We start from the raw sequence: 16,061 nt of genomic DNA on the forward strand, positions 1-16,061 counted from the left end.
GGAAAATATGGATTTTGTCTGCTGAGGCCTTTGACAGAAGGTTAGAATGAAAATTTGAAATTTATCCAGTCAGTACTTATGTCACACTGAAGATTCTGAGGAAGGAAAATTTAAAGGGTGCTTTTAGAAATATTTGTTACTGTATGGGATGGATTCCTGAGGTTGAATGAGTAGTAAGGTGAACTAGTTCTTTAATTTTTTGTAAGCATAAAATACTTCCTAGGTATTCATAAATTGTTACTAACACATTTTAAAATCATATCTGATTATGTAGGATCATCCTTTTGAAAGATAGAATGCTACTAAGTACCATGATGTCATTAGTACTTAGCACAGGGCCTGGAACACACTTCATGCTCATTAAACATTTGTGTGTTTGAAATTAATTTGGACTTCTCATAGACCTATCTGTACCTTAAAATTGTGCAGTGAATCCAAATATATCAACATGAAATAAACATTTCCTATTATATATTTTTCCTATTTATGTCAGGTGTTGATTGTTTTGGGATACTAATTTGATATGGTCTCTTAATTGTGTGAAATTTTTACTAAAAACATATTTGCAGAAATGTATATGTTATCTAGAATTGACACTATGTGCACAAATCTCTTGAATTTTTCTGGAAACTGAAATAGTGATTTTAATGAAAACATGTACTAAGTGCACAGTGGATATAAATACCAGCTATGTAAAAGATGGTAGAAATATTATATTTGGACATTTGGATAGAAAACGACACCTAAAAATATGGGTGTGAATTCTGCATGACTCTCATAAGACAGCACATAATAGGAATACCAACTGTATTTACAAATACACATATAAGTGTGTGGCAAATATGAAATACAAATACAAATTTCTGAAAATTATTCATTATTTGGCATCATCTTGAAATAATATCTTTTTTTTTTCAAAATAAAGTGAGTAAAGAACCCGTATTAAGGACCAAACTCCAATCCAAGGGAGGGGTGAATCAACTGGCCTCTAAAAGCAGAGTGGACATATCCAAGAAACAGATCTTAAAGAAATACACAATTCATACTGCTTCCTTATCTTTTTAAAGTTGGTTAATAATTTTACCTGGTGCATTGGACTATTATCGATTTGACTGCTTTTGTAAATGCACAATGCAAAATTCATAAGAAGAAAGATTGATTTTAAATAAATATGAAAGTTTGGCTAAATCTCTGATGTGTTTCCACTCTTGGGGGCATTGTAGAGTTCTAGAAATGTTAAAAGATGACAAAGGAGGAAAATAATGGTCAGGCTTTAAGTAAGTCATTATTTTTTCAGGTTCTTTTCTTTGTAGAGGGACTTTTTTTACATTTTATCTTTGTGTGGAGACTCAGAATCTCTGCATATTCTGTCTTCCCCAATCAACATCACTAAGCACCCACTATTCAGCAAATATATTATTTGATTTTTAATTTGCTGACTTAATGGCAGATTTTGCCAGGGTATTTTTATTGCTGAGATCTAGTCTGAAACATCTGTTGAAAAAGATAAGTACATTAACAGAAGAGTCCTTGGTGTTTCTGTTCAGAGATGTTACATATGGTATAGACAATCAAATGACTTTGGCAACTACAACTTACTTGTATGTACTTGCTGGATAGACACATCATGGGACCATGGCAGATAAAGATACATAGTGAACTAGTCCAGTAATAGTGACTCTCTGCTCTCCCATATCAATTTAGTATATAACTAAAGGAAATACTTTTAAAAAGGAAAATTTCCTCATGAAGCACATAGTTACTGTTACTCTGTTGACACTAAATCTGGGAGCATGCACACATACACATGCACTTTAACACATATATCTATTTGGAATGTGAAATCAAAAGTAAAATATAAATCAAATTATCCTTTAAATACTGCATATTTTAATGTAACACGTAACACACTTATCACAATTATTAACGTGGGTGGTATTCATTCTTCCTTCAAAATCCCGACCCTGCATCTTTCTGCTCCCCCTCTCCCTTTTATCATCCCTCCCCCTGATTCTCTCCCTTGACCTTCCAAGTGTAATTTCCCTGTAGCTAAAGCTACTTTATTTTTATTATAATAACTCTCACTCTCACTCTCTCTTTCAATCTCTTTTAGTAGGAACAATAAGCTGACTGATGGCTAGAAAATTAGCTCAGGGAACTCTCTTTCTCTCTCTCTTTACACAGTCTTCTTCCCTCATTTTCCTTGTTAGAGTAGTGAACCATTTAACTGGTGACTCTATCACATACTTATCATTAGGCCAGCACATTTCAATCCCATTTCTACTCTAACATGTCTATAGTATGTGACTGAGGTTTCTTATTAGAATTCCAGGGGTGAGAGCTTTTGTATAAAGTCTTGAGCGGATTATGCATACAAAGTTACTAGTCAAATATTTCGGTTATCTCTTTCTCTATAAAACCTCCCTGCTATAAGCATAAAAAGCATGTAAGTTAATTTTCCTGGGATTCTGAGAAAATCAAATCACTTTAACCTCTTCCTTCTTGTGTTTCCTGAGGGGGGAAATAGCTGTGGCATCAACTAAATAGAGTCCTTTTTTATTAGGGAAATCACAACTATAAAAATGATAAATATTAAAAAAATGATAAATATTAACAATAGGGGACAAGTAATGGCAACACAAAATAGAAATAGAATTTTTAAGCATGAAATGCTGTCATATACCAAGGCCATACAGAAATAAATCATGACTAAAATGTTAAATTGCCTGTTAAAAATATCATGCTCATTGTTTATAAACTCAAGGGCTACAATCTTCAAGGTCATAAGTATTATGGAGAATACCATGATTTTATTTAGTGCAATTTTGAAATTTACAACATGATTTGGCTTCACATTTTTAAAGAAATTTTTTAACAGGTCCTCTACATTTTTTGAAAAGGTTGGACATATTTGCTAAATATCAAGTTAATACAATTCATATATTTATTGAACATCCCAAATTAATGTAAAAATTAAATCATTGAAAGATGAAATAATTAAATCTCTTTACATAAGAGGTATTTGTACATAATACACCTTATCGTATACCATTACTTACAGCAGAAGAAACAATATTGCCATTAAATCATGATGTGCCCTTTTTGATGGACTGGAAACCAAATGAGGGACAGGGAAGGGCTATGAGCAGGGATAGTGTAGCTGCCCTGCCCTCTTCAAGACACAGCGCGACAGTGCTGCAGAGTCCATCAGTGCCCCGTCACGGTTATCTCCTCGAGCCCTCCTTTTCCAAGAGAAATCCCAGACAGATTTTCATGTGACATTTCCTCTAACAACACCAGCCTTGCTGTGAAGTTAAGCATATTTCTAGGATTGAAAATTGAGTAGGTTTATGAAAAGGATCTCACTATCTAAATTACTTTTTTTATTGTTCCATTTTTAGCAAAAATTAGACCCAACCCTGAAGAGGCTTCCCTGGTAAAGAATAACCTGAAGCTCTAGATGGGAGCTTGCAAATTGAAAGGTCAAGACCTCAATCTCTTCTAGAAGATTTTCACTGGTCTCTACAGTATATTTTAGGCAGATTATTTAAAATATTGAAATAGTTGCTAACCTCTATTTGAAGGTTTACATGAAAAAAACAGATTGCTAGTTTCTTTTAAAAAAAAGAAGCTTTCACAATATATACTTTTAGCTGCATATATCAGCTAAAAGTAAAAGACAACTGTGCTTTACAAAGAGCATGTGGTCTCTAGGTTGGCACAGCTCCCTTGCCCAGTGCCTCCAATTCCACTGTCAGTTACTACTTACCATCATCACATCCACACTTCTATGTATCTTAAACTGGCCCCACTTCATTCTTTTGTCATCTGCTTGACTTGTGTATATATGAGCTTATGACAGATAGCTTAGAATTGATGTGATCAATCCAAAAGAATCATGAATTGTCTCAGCTTGTTATATGAGAGGAATGAAAGATACATGTAAAAAATAAAAAATAACTAAATAAAACTTGCATTAAAATGCAGACCTTGTTAGCTCTGATGCCCAAACTCTACTACCACTACTGCCTTTGCTAACTTCTCATCCAGTCATTCTTATGCATTCATCATTTTCCCACATCATACAGAACTTTTAGGCAACCAAACATTAAATCAGATTTTAGCATCATGATTTCAAGGTTTCAAGACCCAGTTTCCATGTACCTTATACACATCTTGATGAAGCGACAAACTTTATAGAGATCACCCTCACCCCTCTAAACTTCTGGCATTACCAAAAGGTTCTATAAGGTAGCTGGGGGTCATCCTCCAAATGCACATACTAACCAAAAATGATTTGATGCCACCTACTTTGGGATATAGGTATTTTCCTGTTCAGCGTGCACAGATGGTCTTAGTCAGAGACAATGCAGTGAAATGTTTGAGAACTGCATTTTCTCTCCTAACACTGAAAATATCTCAGACAATTTTATCTTATAAATGAAAGAATGCACTTTTATTATTTGCTTGCATGATTATTTCCTTCTCTAGACCAGAGCTGTCCAATAAATCTTTCTGCAATGATGAGGAAGTTCTGTAATTTGCATTAATACAATAATACGTAGCCACCGTGACACTGAGCACTTGGAATATGACTAGTATGATTGAGGATTGCACTTAAATGCCACTTAATTAAAAAAAATCAAATTCAAATAGTCACAGGTAGCTAGTGGTTACTCCTGCACAACTCCAGACGGTGAGCTCTTCTGGGCTAGGACTCTGGTTTATCTGTTGTTTTGTTTTTTATCTTTTCACCTTGTGAAGTAGACAATAAACATATGTTGAATGAATGAATAAAAATATGTAAAGAACTTGTACATGTAACTGCATAAAATCAATCTGTTGGAAGAGGATTAAGAATTTCTCCATAAGAAAAAATTGAAATGTGGGGATTTAGGATGGCTTCCAAAAGAATATCACCAAGGAACAGTTAATGATGCACAGTGATAGCCAGTTCTTTGTGTTTACCAGGACTTCCTGAATTTACTTTTTAAACAAGGGAAAACATTTAACAATGGTATAAAACTGATCAGAGAGCTGCCTCTATGACCTCTTCGGTTTCTGATATATCTAATGTTCTAATCATGAAAATAAAGCTTTGCCCATATCTCAAATTATTTCTAAACATGCTTATTTTTATGAAGTCTTTGGTTTTCAGTAAATAATTACAGATTGTGTTATTTGGGGGCACACAACAGTGATTGTCACTAAAATATAAAATAATCCTTCTTTGCTTGACTTTATGCAGTTAAGCTGGAAAAAAAGGATTTGGGCTGTCAAGAATCCTTGCTAACATTAAAATTGAATTTTTAATCAGTCTAATATTCTAGATTGTTCTTTTTCAGTATATAAAAATAAACCCTTCCATAACAGAGCAACTATTCATGATATTTTACTATACAAAAAATTTAATTATTCAACTCCCTATAAACTCCAGTTTCTAATCTATGTGCCTGAACACTGCAATGAGCAAGTGACTAGGAATATTTTGGTTCCAGCAGAGCAGAGGGCAGTGTTACACTGTGGATTTACTTCTCACAGAGCTTGAAAAAGGATAATTGCTCAATAGAGGTACTCTACAATTAGTCTCAGGAATATTCCTTATTTTCTTTTTGCACTAATGTTGAGCCCCATTTTTCAGAGCCCTTTGAAGAGAGTCCTATAGTTTTTAATATCTATGAACATCTGAAAATTTTATCTGCTTATAGAAGACATGTTTGTGTTTGTGTAAGACGGATAATTAGGATATTTCAAAGTAAGTGTGCCTTATTAGCAAATGGAAGAAAGGGCTCACTTCCAACTAGTCTCTCCATTTTTAATAAAAAAAATGTTGATTCAGACAAAAAGGTAGGAAAACTAAAGGCTTATTAGATTTTAATGTAATGCAGATATAGCCTGAAGGGGCTAACTATTTTAGAGGACATGTGAAATTTCAGTACTTATCTTTGAGGTGCCATTTTGAATTCCTTTCTACTTACTTTAAAGCATTTCAGGTCTGTTTCTGCTTAAAAAATTTAGGTCAAAATAATTTCACATGAAATTAATTTTCTTTACCCACAGGGGACCCACATTAGCTCAAACACAGAAATTAACAGGAACCTGTTTTTCTTGCTTTCTATTCTCTACTGAGAGTTTTGATAAACTTGATATGAAAGTCTGCAGATTAAAGTTTTATGTTCTTCAAGCTTTTTCTTGTTAGTGTTCAAATGTAAGTCTAGTGGAAGTTTCAGTAGACAGGGACTATAGTTTCAGAAATCAAAACTGTTTCCTACCCAATTATAATGCTCAGCTAACAATTGTTCCCTCCAATGGACCATATCTATTCTTTTGTAAGAACTTGGTGATGATGCTAATGTTCAATGTGTTTCAATTCTTCTAATCTGACAGTAGAAGTTACCCGGGCTGTGATTCAAGTTGTTGCAAATTCATTTAGTTCCAAAATGAACCTTGAATTATGTTGTCCCTGTGGAATATTTCTTCTTCTTTGTTTATATGACACATGTACCATGTTACATCACTAATAGGAAGCTTTCTGTACCTGAACACATTTGAATATTAATTTAATTCACTTACACTGTAGAAATTAGAAAGAATAAGTTTCTACATAGTACAGGAAATCAACAGCTGAAAAACTAATAATGACTTTGTCCACAATAAAACTTACATAACTTCCATTTGCATTCCTATATGTGAACCTTTGACTGGGAAGATTTTATGCCCTGTATAGTTGAAATACTGCACCTAAACTATTTTTCCTAATGGCCTAAAATGTTACTAATAAACTATCAGTTGGTTCCACGAGTTTCTTCTGATTCCTTTTTGCCTCCTTTATTTTTCTTTAAGATCTATACTCTGAAATGAGACCAGGGTGGGTGGAAGTACTGGTTAATGCTGTGGCATATTCAATATTTTAGTAGGGATATTATTTCAAATTGAGTGTTTCTGTTTAGAGTCTTTCAAGCATTTTATATATTAAAAAGCTATAATATCAATGTTTTAATAGTCCAAGTTATAGTTTCATCATTATGATTATAATCACCCTGTTTCTTTGGAATTATATTCATTTGATGTTTGATGGGAAAATATGAATTTTCAAGAAGTAACTTTTTGAATACACATACATATATATCACTGAAGCCTTCTCATTCATATGATGTTTTGAGAGTGCCAAATTATTCAAGAATCTCACAAATCTCAAAATGCTTACACTAACTTTTGTCTTCCTTTTATCTATGTTTTGTGGACTGTTAAAAGTAAAATAGAAAACACTAATACATGCTAAATAAGTTTAGCTCAGGAACCAGTAGTTAAATTCACATATGCTACCTAAAAATTAACACTTTGTTCTATTCTACAGTGTGTTTCTGTAATGGTTACATTAAAAACAGTGCCATTTGAAAATGTATTCCATTATTTCTTTTGTAGCTTTGTTTTGATAGATTATCTTACAGCCAGTTTGCAATTCATGTACATACCTACACTCTAATTTTGCAATTGTTATGCAGGTTTAATCACTCACCATATTAGGAAGTTCTGTCTTTCAAATGAAGGAGCTGGATGTCTTAAGAATTTAGTGACTCAAGTGACATTTTCAGTTTTTCCAATGCTCCAAATAATGTTTGATTTTTTAAATTATTATTTATTAAATAAGTGCTTATCCAGTCTCTGTTTCAAAACCTACTTGGCAAATACTGATTAGATTTCTAAAATCTGTGAGAACTCTCACAGCTTCTGGGATCACAGTAGTGAACAAACAGATCAGCTCCCTTCACTCTTAGAGCTTTCTTATCTTTCAGCCCTCTCTATTCCTTAGAATCTAGCTTTTGAAGTTTGAGTAATACCGTAAGTGCATTTAAATTTCCATTTTTGGTTATAGTTACTGTATATTTGCATTGCCTACTTTTAAGTTTTTATGTAATAAATATCACACATAGTATAGTCATTATTGCTGAATGTTACATTAAGTAACATAAGTAAGCACATCCTACTTATATGAACAATTTTTTAAAAGGCCCAGATGCTTTTCCTTTTCTTTTTGCTGTAGAACAGCTTTTCACTTTCCCATGAGATCTTCTATCGCTTTCAATTTGAAATTGCCTATAACAGATAACAAAACAAACAAATACTCACTTTTAAGATAATCTCATTAAAACTTATTTTTCTCAGAAACTAGATAATAATTTGCTCTCGAGGCAGTTTAAATATTAAATGATATAAAGTAGGTGAAAATTCCTGGCACATCGCTCAAAGTTTTCTTTCTCTCTTTAATTTGCTTGGCAGGTTTTATCTATAGTAAGTATTCATTTGTCCTAGCTCTACTCCTTGGAGTCATACAGAAAAAAGCTATTCTTTTATCTCTCTCTATAAATTATTTTCATATATTAAGCATCTTCTCCTCTTCCAACTAAACTTCCTTAAATCCCCGAACATTCCTTAAATGTTATTGTAAAGCATTTCCTCACTAATCACAGATAACTTGCATCTCGTGGGAATGTTCGTCTATGTCAATGTTCTGTCAATCCTTGAACACAATCTTCTAGAAGTTAGCTGACTTGTACTGTGTAAAAGAAAGCTGTCACTTACCTTATTTTGACCATTAGATGTTTTTGAGGGTCACCTTAAAATAGAGTCACTTTTCAAATAAGCTAAACCACTCTATTGGCACCTTTTGAACTTATGGTCAATTAATGACCCTAAGTTATTTTTTATATGAATTTATCTGAAGACTGTTCTTTCCCATCTTTTACATGTAGGATTAGCTATAAAAATAATGCCTTTACATGCATTCTATTTCTGTTCTTAACTAAGTACACATTAGTCAATATATATTAATTGAACACTTACTATTTTGCCAACTATATTTCATGTAATCCTATAGATATAGAAGTTGCAAAGAAAATTAAGATATAGTCACACCCATGGGGATGGATATGTAAAATGCTAAAGTCAGTGCAATAGTGCTTTACATCTCAGAACTGTGAGACTGATGTTTCTGGTTATTTAAGAAGACTTGAACTGAATCCTGAGTAAAGTGTATAAGGTGGTCAGCAAAAAAGCATGGTGAGGTGAAGTGGAATAAGGGTAGCAGGGTGCTCGTCAGAGGACAGAGAAGGCACACAAGTATAAAGTAAAGTTTAGAACACTTGTGGCTTAGGGCAAATGGCTATTGCTCTAGAGCAAATGAGATTGAAAGATAGATGGTTCTCGGGGTGAAGGAGCTTCAAGAAAGAAATAGCTTCTATTTACCTGTAGGAGAGAGTGAGCTAAGAAGGATTTTAGATTATAGAGACATTATTTAGTCTTTCAGGATGTTATATACAGGTTGGAATAAGCACAGAATGAAGTGGGGAGAAATGAATGATTGAGAAAGCATTTAAAAGGCTATAATAATAATTTGGATAAGAAATGGTGAAGGTCCCTGAAATAAAGTATTGGATATGCTAATAATAACTTTTCTGCATATTACACATACAAAATTATAGGTCCAAAGATTTGATTTATCCACCCACTGTAACATCTCACTGCTAAAAACAAAAACGCTCTTCTAGGCTGATTACTGCATATCTATCAGTACCTTTTGTTTGATACAGCTAGAAATCCACTTATATTATTATTCTGTTCATATTTCTCTATTTTATCTGTATAAGAGAATTGCACAATTGCTCCTGGTTCAAGTATTCATTTCTTAATAATTTCATAAAAGAAAACTTCAATTTTGATTAGAAAAGTAGATTTGAATGATTTAGACAACAGGTAAACTTAAAGCATTTTTTAACTGAAAGATCATTTACAATGCATATGTATGTGTGTATATATATAATGTATATATGTATATATATATACATATATACATTATATATACACACATTGTATCTCCTATATATATTGAAATGATTCAACTTTTACCTAAACTTTCAAAGGAAAATTATTTCCTGCAGTATATTTTTGGTTTGCTTAGTCTTTGGAGAGTCTTGTCAAAACCCAAGATACAAAACTTGCTCATTTATTGATATTTCATTAAAATTCATAATTTTGAATTTATTTTTGCATGTGAAAGAACCAATTCCTCATAGAGAGTAACAAAATAAAGCCACAACTAAAATATGACCTACATTTACTTTCAAATCATGTTTCCTAAATTGTTTAATGGCATTTAGCAATTTTAAGTAGCATTACAAAGCCTGCTGTTTCAGTAGGAATGAACATTTTCAACTGAACTATATAAACCTATGTAGTAAAACCTTAGAAGGCTTATATGTTCTTATTCCAATTCTGAACTTGGAACAGACTACCAAATAGCTTGTCAGAAATTAAAACTTTGGCTTCTATGGCACAAAAAAGTATGAGCATACAAATGAGTTAGTTTCTGTAGTGAGACTATATAAATACAGTTGGTGGATGTTTTTTCTTCTTAACCTTTGCTTTGTTTCTGCCTCTCATTTATTGTTAACCATCTCCCTGTCTTCTCTTCTGTGTCTGCCTTTTCTTTGTGTCTCTCTCTCCGTGCTTTCTCCCTATTATTATACTTGCTTCTTTTTCCTCCTGGCATCGCCCAGGCCCATGCCACTATGGGGGATATCTCTTTTTTCCCTAGCAGTTTGCTTGGTATGCTTACTTTCTTTTGTTTGAAATATTTTCTTCTCAATCCTTGTTTTTCTTCACTTGGGTCTTTTCTTACTTGAACTGAATTTTTATTTCTCTTCTTATTCCTCTGTTGCTTCTCTGTCTCTTTTACTCTAGATTCTTCCTATATGTATTTTCTTTTATGTATATATGATTTTTACCTGTCTATTTGGTCCTTTCTTGTCTTTCCCTATTTTAACTTTTTAATTCCCTCTTTTATTTCACTGATGTCTTCCACATTTGTCATCCTGATTCTTTAATTTTTTTTTCTCATTTTCTCCTATACATCTTATCATCCAGTTAGTAAGTCAGAGCGACAATGTAATAATAAAATAATTTCAAGTATCATTTCACTGAAAATAGCATGGAGTACTCATTTTTCATTGTATTGTTTTATCTGATGAACTTCAGTGGATGCATTAGTATTCTTTTAAGTTTTTTAAAAATGCACAATTTATTCAATTGTTTTAAAATTATGTGCTGATATATATCCTGCTCATCTTTCCATAGCTACCTTGGGAAAATTAACTCTTCACTTAGAGGACAGAAATGATATTAGTGACAAAGTTCAGAAACTGAATTTAGACTGTTCTTTGATGGAACTGATTTACGGATTTTTTTTTTTTTTTGCTTTTGTCTATGTGATTCAGGAAAATCTTAATCCAGTCCACATGTTTTATGCATACATACCAAAGGGAGAAATATGCTCACTCTTTATTTGTGGGTACTCTGAATTTCTCAGGATAGGTGAGGGGAAATGATGATTCTGATACCCTCCTGGAAGAATATTTATTAAACTTACTCCAGCATGTGATTCTGCAATGCCTGTCAGAGAATTATTATAGGAAATTGTTACTCGTGAAAAGCAGGCAACATTATTGTCTGTCGCTGCCTCTGTAAATTAGAGCACTACATTAATCTTGCCTTCATTAACAAGTCAGACATTTTATATTGTGTGATGTCCCAAATATATAGGAGTATGTTTACTACAGCTTCACTGGTAAACTATTCATACATTCAAGGCCACCACGATTGAAAATACTATATGGCTGAAATGCCATGCCATTTGGTTTGGGAATTATGGGTACTACTTTTGTAGGCTTTTGACAAAAATACTGAATTCTAGGCTTTTAAATTGTTATTAGAGCCTAGGGGAGGTTTTCCATTTCTATGTTACTCTTCAGCAGAGAGCTCCAGCCTATGTCGTGCTATAAGTGATCACTGGTCTTGCTTTACTTTGCTTTTATGTTAAACTAAATTACTGAAATAAGTAAATGATGTTACATAAATAAATAAATGGATAAATGTTGGCATACACAAGTGAGAAGAATTTCCTCTTCCTGCTTCAAGGAAAGAAAATCCATCTGCGTAAAAAGGGGTAAATAAAAAATGCATATCAGTTGTGTTTTCTATGCATATCTTTGTTGTTGTTTGTAATTTTTAATTGTGAAAGATTGAAATCAACAATTAGGACATTTTTAGTGAGCATTTAAAATATATAGATAACTCTAAAAATTTCTACCTATCTTTATCTGTATCTGTATCTATCCACTTATCTGTTGATCTATATATTTTTTGGGACTGAAAGCAGGCTGACATTCAGAAATACAAGCACATTTTGGGAGAAGACCATGGATGGAGGACAATTCAGTAAAGCTTGAATTTTTTGAAAGCATACATCCTGAACAACACAGAGTATTAAAAATTAAAAAATACTCCTTTTTGGACCAAAGAAGATAGACTAGGAAAATGAATATTACTTCCAGAAACTGCATGTTGATATTAAAGCATTATAACTTATGAAAATATCTAAAAAATGAGAACTTCCAGTTTTAGAAGTAAAATCTGCAGTTATTCAAAATGCTGATGTTTGTCCATTCACCCAGAAAAAGGATAATAATGCAAGTTTCTTCATAAGCGATATAAGAAACAAATGAAAAATACATGTTTTAGAAAACAGAGTAGGATGTCTAAATTTTTTCATCTCTCTAAATATACCAAAATATCTTAGTACTATTCTTTTAACCATTGCTTTGCATTTGGCTCACTAAATAATATTTGACAGGTACTGAGTAGGATGATTGATTGTTGAAGAGAAATTATTTCATAACCTTGGTTTTGGAAGAAAAAGCAATGGAAAGTCATCAAAAATACAGCATCGAAAAGAGGAATGTTTTATTTGAGATGCTATGATAATTTACTTCTTGATGTGTGTACTGCAAAAACCCACAAAATTGCCTCCTAAATGTTATGTTTTCCTGAGCCAAAAGAAACTGCAAGTTAAGCTTCAAACTGAATTGAAATGGAGATATACAACTTTACGGAAATGTATGAGCAGTAATTCATTATATGATCAATTCCCACACCATGTACTCACATTCAAGATGCAGTCAAATATATCTGTTTGATTATTTTAAAATTTTGACTTAGATATTTTCACCTGGTTTACTGTCATCATAGTTACATTATTGTACTCAGCATAGTTTTACACTTCAATATCAAGGTTTAATTTCTGAGAACATTGTTTTAAGAAAATTAACTTACACAATAAAATGAAGTACTCTCACACTTTATATAATTATTGAAGCTAGAAAATATTTCAACTACAAAAATATTAATCATCTGACTAAAAAATATAGAGCCTCCTTTTTGTTCTATAATGTTCTACAAAAGAAATTTTGATTCTTAAATATAACTCTAGGAAATACAGTTTCTTATGCACATGGAATAATGACAAATAAGAGTCACACTGAGTATGAGGTTTAATGATTAGTAAATCCTTTTGTGTTTTTACTTTATCTTTGTAAATTAATTCTCACATATTGTTTACCTTAGATATCTATTTTCTTAAACAGAAGCTCTATAGTTGAATTTTCTACTTTTGAGAAAGACTTCATTTGTATTACATATTAATTCACTTAGCATTTCTCTGTATTCAAAGGAAAAATTAGAAAAAATTCATGGAAATAAAATATTGTATTCCAAACCATATCCACATGATGATAATGAAAGTACCTATGAGGATATATTCCTAAAAGTAAAAAATTTATGAATTTGTATTTAACTTTTTAAAGAAATGAAGAGAAATATTTTATTTTTCAATGAAAAAGTATCTATTTATAACACATTTAAATTGGCAAATGGATGTGATATATATGCATCATATATTTTATCACTTTACTTTTACTAAAATTTATTTTTTTAAAGCATACTTCATCTAAAAACAAAACATAATTTAAAGCTTTGCTATTTTCCCCAAGACGATATAACTGAACATCCAGAATTCCCAATGATTTGAATATTGTCTTATTCATGGAGGATTATTGGAGAAGTAGAAATGGGGTGGGCTGGTGATGGTTAAAATAGTGTCATTCATGCCTTTCACATTGTGTTTGATACAAGGTGCACTATATTCAGGAATCCATTCTGCAGGGTGTGCCACTTAAGCCCCATATCACACTATAACTTTAACAAAGCCTTCTTCTCGCTTATATTTGTGAGAGGAAATGGCTCTGACTCACTTTCTTGGCTTTGATGTCTTCAGTAGCAATTTATCCTGGTGTGTTAAATGCGAAGGTAAACCATTAAAGAAGGTGCACACCAGACGTTTGGTTTCATAAACTTATTTTTCCTTTTCTTTTCCTTCCTTCTCTCACTTTTATTACTTTTTAAGGGGAAAACTAGTTTTTAATACCCAGTCACGAAAGAAGCACAAAATGAGAATTTAAAATGATGAAGCCTGAATGGAATTTGTATCATTTCCTTTTCTTGCCTTAGCCTTTGTCACTGTAATACAAATGTCATGGAAGCGAGAATGGAACATCTCAGGCATTAGGGCTGAATGAGAGCTCATTCATATGACAATGACTGCACTGAGGACAGAACATTTCTCAGAATGTAGCCATTCTTGTGGCAAAGATTATAATGACAAGGAGAAATGGCGCAAAATTAACCAATTCTTGGGTCTTTATAAAGAAGTCTTATGTGTCTCCTCTAATGCGGCTCTATGCATTAATACCAGCTGAGTAAAAAGGGTGAGGGAAGCCTTCTTTATGTCCACATCAAACTCGTTCAGTTTAATCTTGCTAGAGAAGCCTGCTTGGGAAGGTCTGTCTTTCTACCAGTAGATGTCACCGCAACCAACAGAAATGCCCCAGGGGCAAGGAGCCCTGATACCGGCTGATACAGCCCCAGAGGACACACGGAAAGGAAAACGGAGAGTCAATCAGTAGTAAATTCTTTGCGAAACGACAGAAGCTATAGATGATTTGGGTTTTAATTTGATCTGTTATGTGCTTTCCATGGTGATGGGAGAGCCTAATGTGGTTCGGGAGAACGTGGCTTTAGCAAAAGCGTTTAGGACCTGTAGTCCTGTTCCGTTAGTCCCCTAGTGGATTCTCTGGGTCTGGGGATCCCCTAGGCAAAGGGCTGGGACTGCTGTTTAACCCTTTCCTGGCCTTTGACTCGTTCAGTGATCTGGGTTTAGACTAAATGTGAAACGGACTTCGTGGGAGGAGTTGTGTGTTGCTCCTATTGCTCCTATTTCAGAGCTGTGAGTGACAGTGGAGGAGGGGGGTGCCAGGCACAGGACGTTTCCTCTCTTCTCTCTTGCTCTCTTCCACAGGGTGGAAGGAATTGGTGGTATTTCAAATATTCTTTTTTTTTTCTTTAGCTCATTTCAACTGCACACGTCTTAGTTTTACTGTGAGTTTGTACGTGTGTGCGTGCACGTGGGTTCTGACATTTTGCTTCATTTGGCGATTTTTTGCAGACCATATATAATAAATCAGCCTCTTGTGAGGAACTTCAGCTTGAACTTAAATGTCACAAAAAGTACTTTTCTTCTTAGCCAAGATCTCATATAGGCTCATTTGTGCACTCATAGCTCTACATGAGTTCACCCTGGGTTAAATTGAGTAGTTTCAGAGAAGACCTCAGATTAGAAGAGTTTAGAAGGTCATTTTGCCTTTTTCTGGCCAACATCATAACCTTCCCCTCCCTGCATTTGGCAGGTCCCCTCAAATGTCTCCTTTTCAATGAATTCAGGTAAGTCAGGGCAGCAGTAACTTGAAACCATTTGTATATTTGAATCTCCATTCCCACATCTTTTCTGAAAATAGGTAGTGGATGTGCCTATCCTGATTACTGTGGCCTAATTCATTAGAGCCAGGTGTACACTGCCTGTTAGCTCAAGTTCTCTCAGTTCCTGCACAGGAAGGCAACGCCGCATTCCACTCACTTAATGGGGACTATTAGCATTGAGTAAAATTCAGATAACTTGAGGTGATATGTTTAGTATGTTCTGAAGCTTGTCCTAAGAGTGTTCTGTTTTTTTCTGTGTCCCTTGAAGTGCTGGTAAAGGTGACAGCCTCACAGATCTCTTTTGTTCCAGTCTAAAAAAAAATCAGTCAGATTTCCATTAGTCCTCATGGCTCTTT

The sequence above is a fragment of the Manis pentadactyla genome, chromosome 3 (genome assembly GCF_030020395.1).
Source record: "Manis pentadactyla isolate mManPen7 chromosome 3, mManPen7.hap1, whole genome shotgun sequence".
NCBI classification, from domain to species: Eukaryota; Metazoa; Chordata; class Mammalia; order Pholidota; family Manidae; genus Manis; species Manis pentadactyla.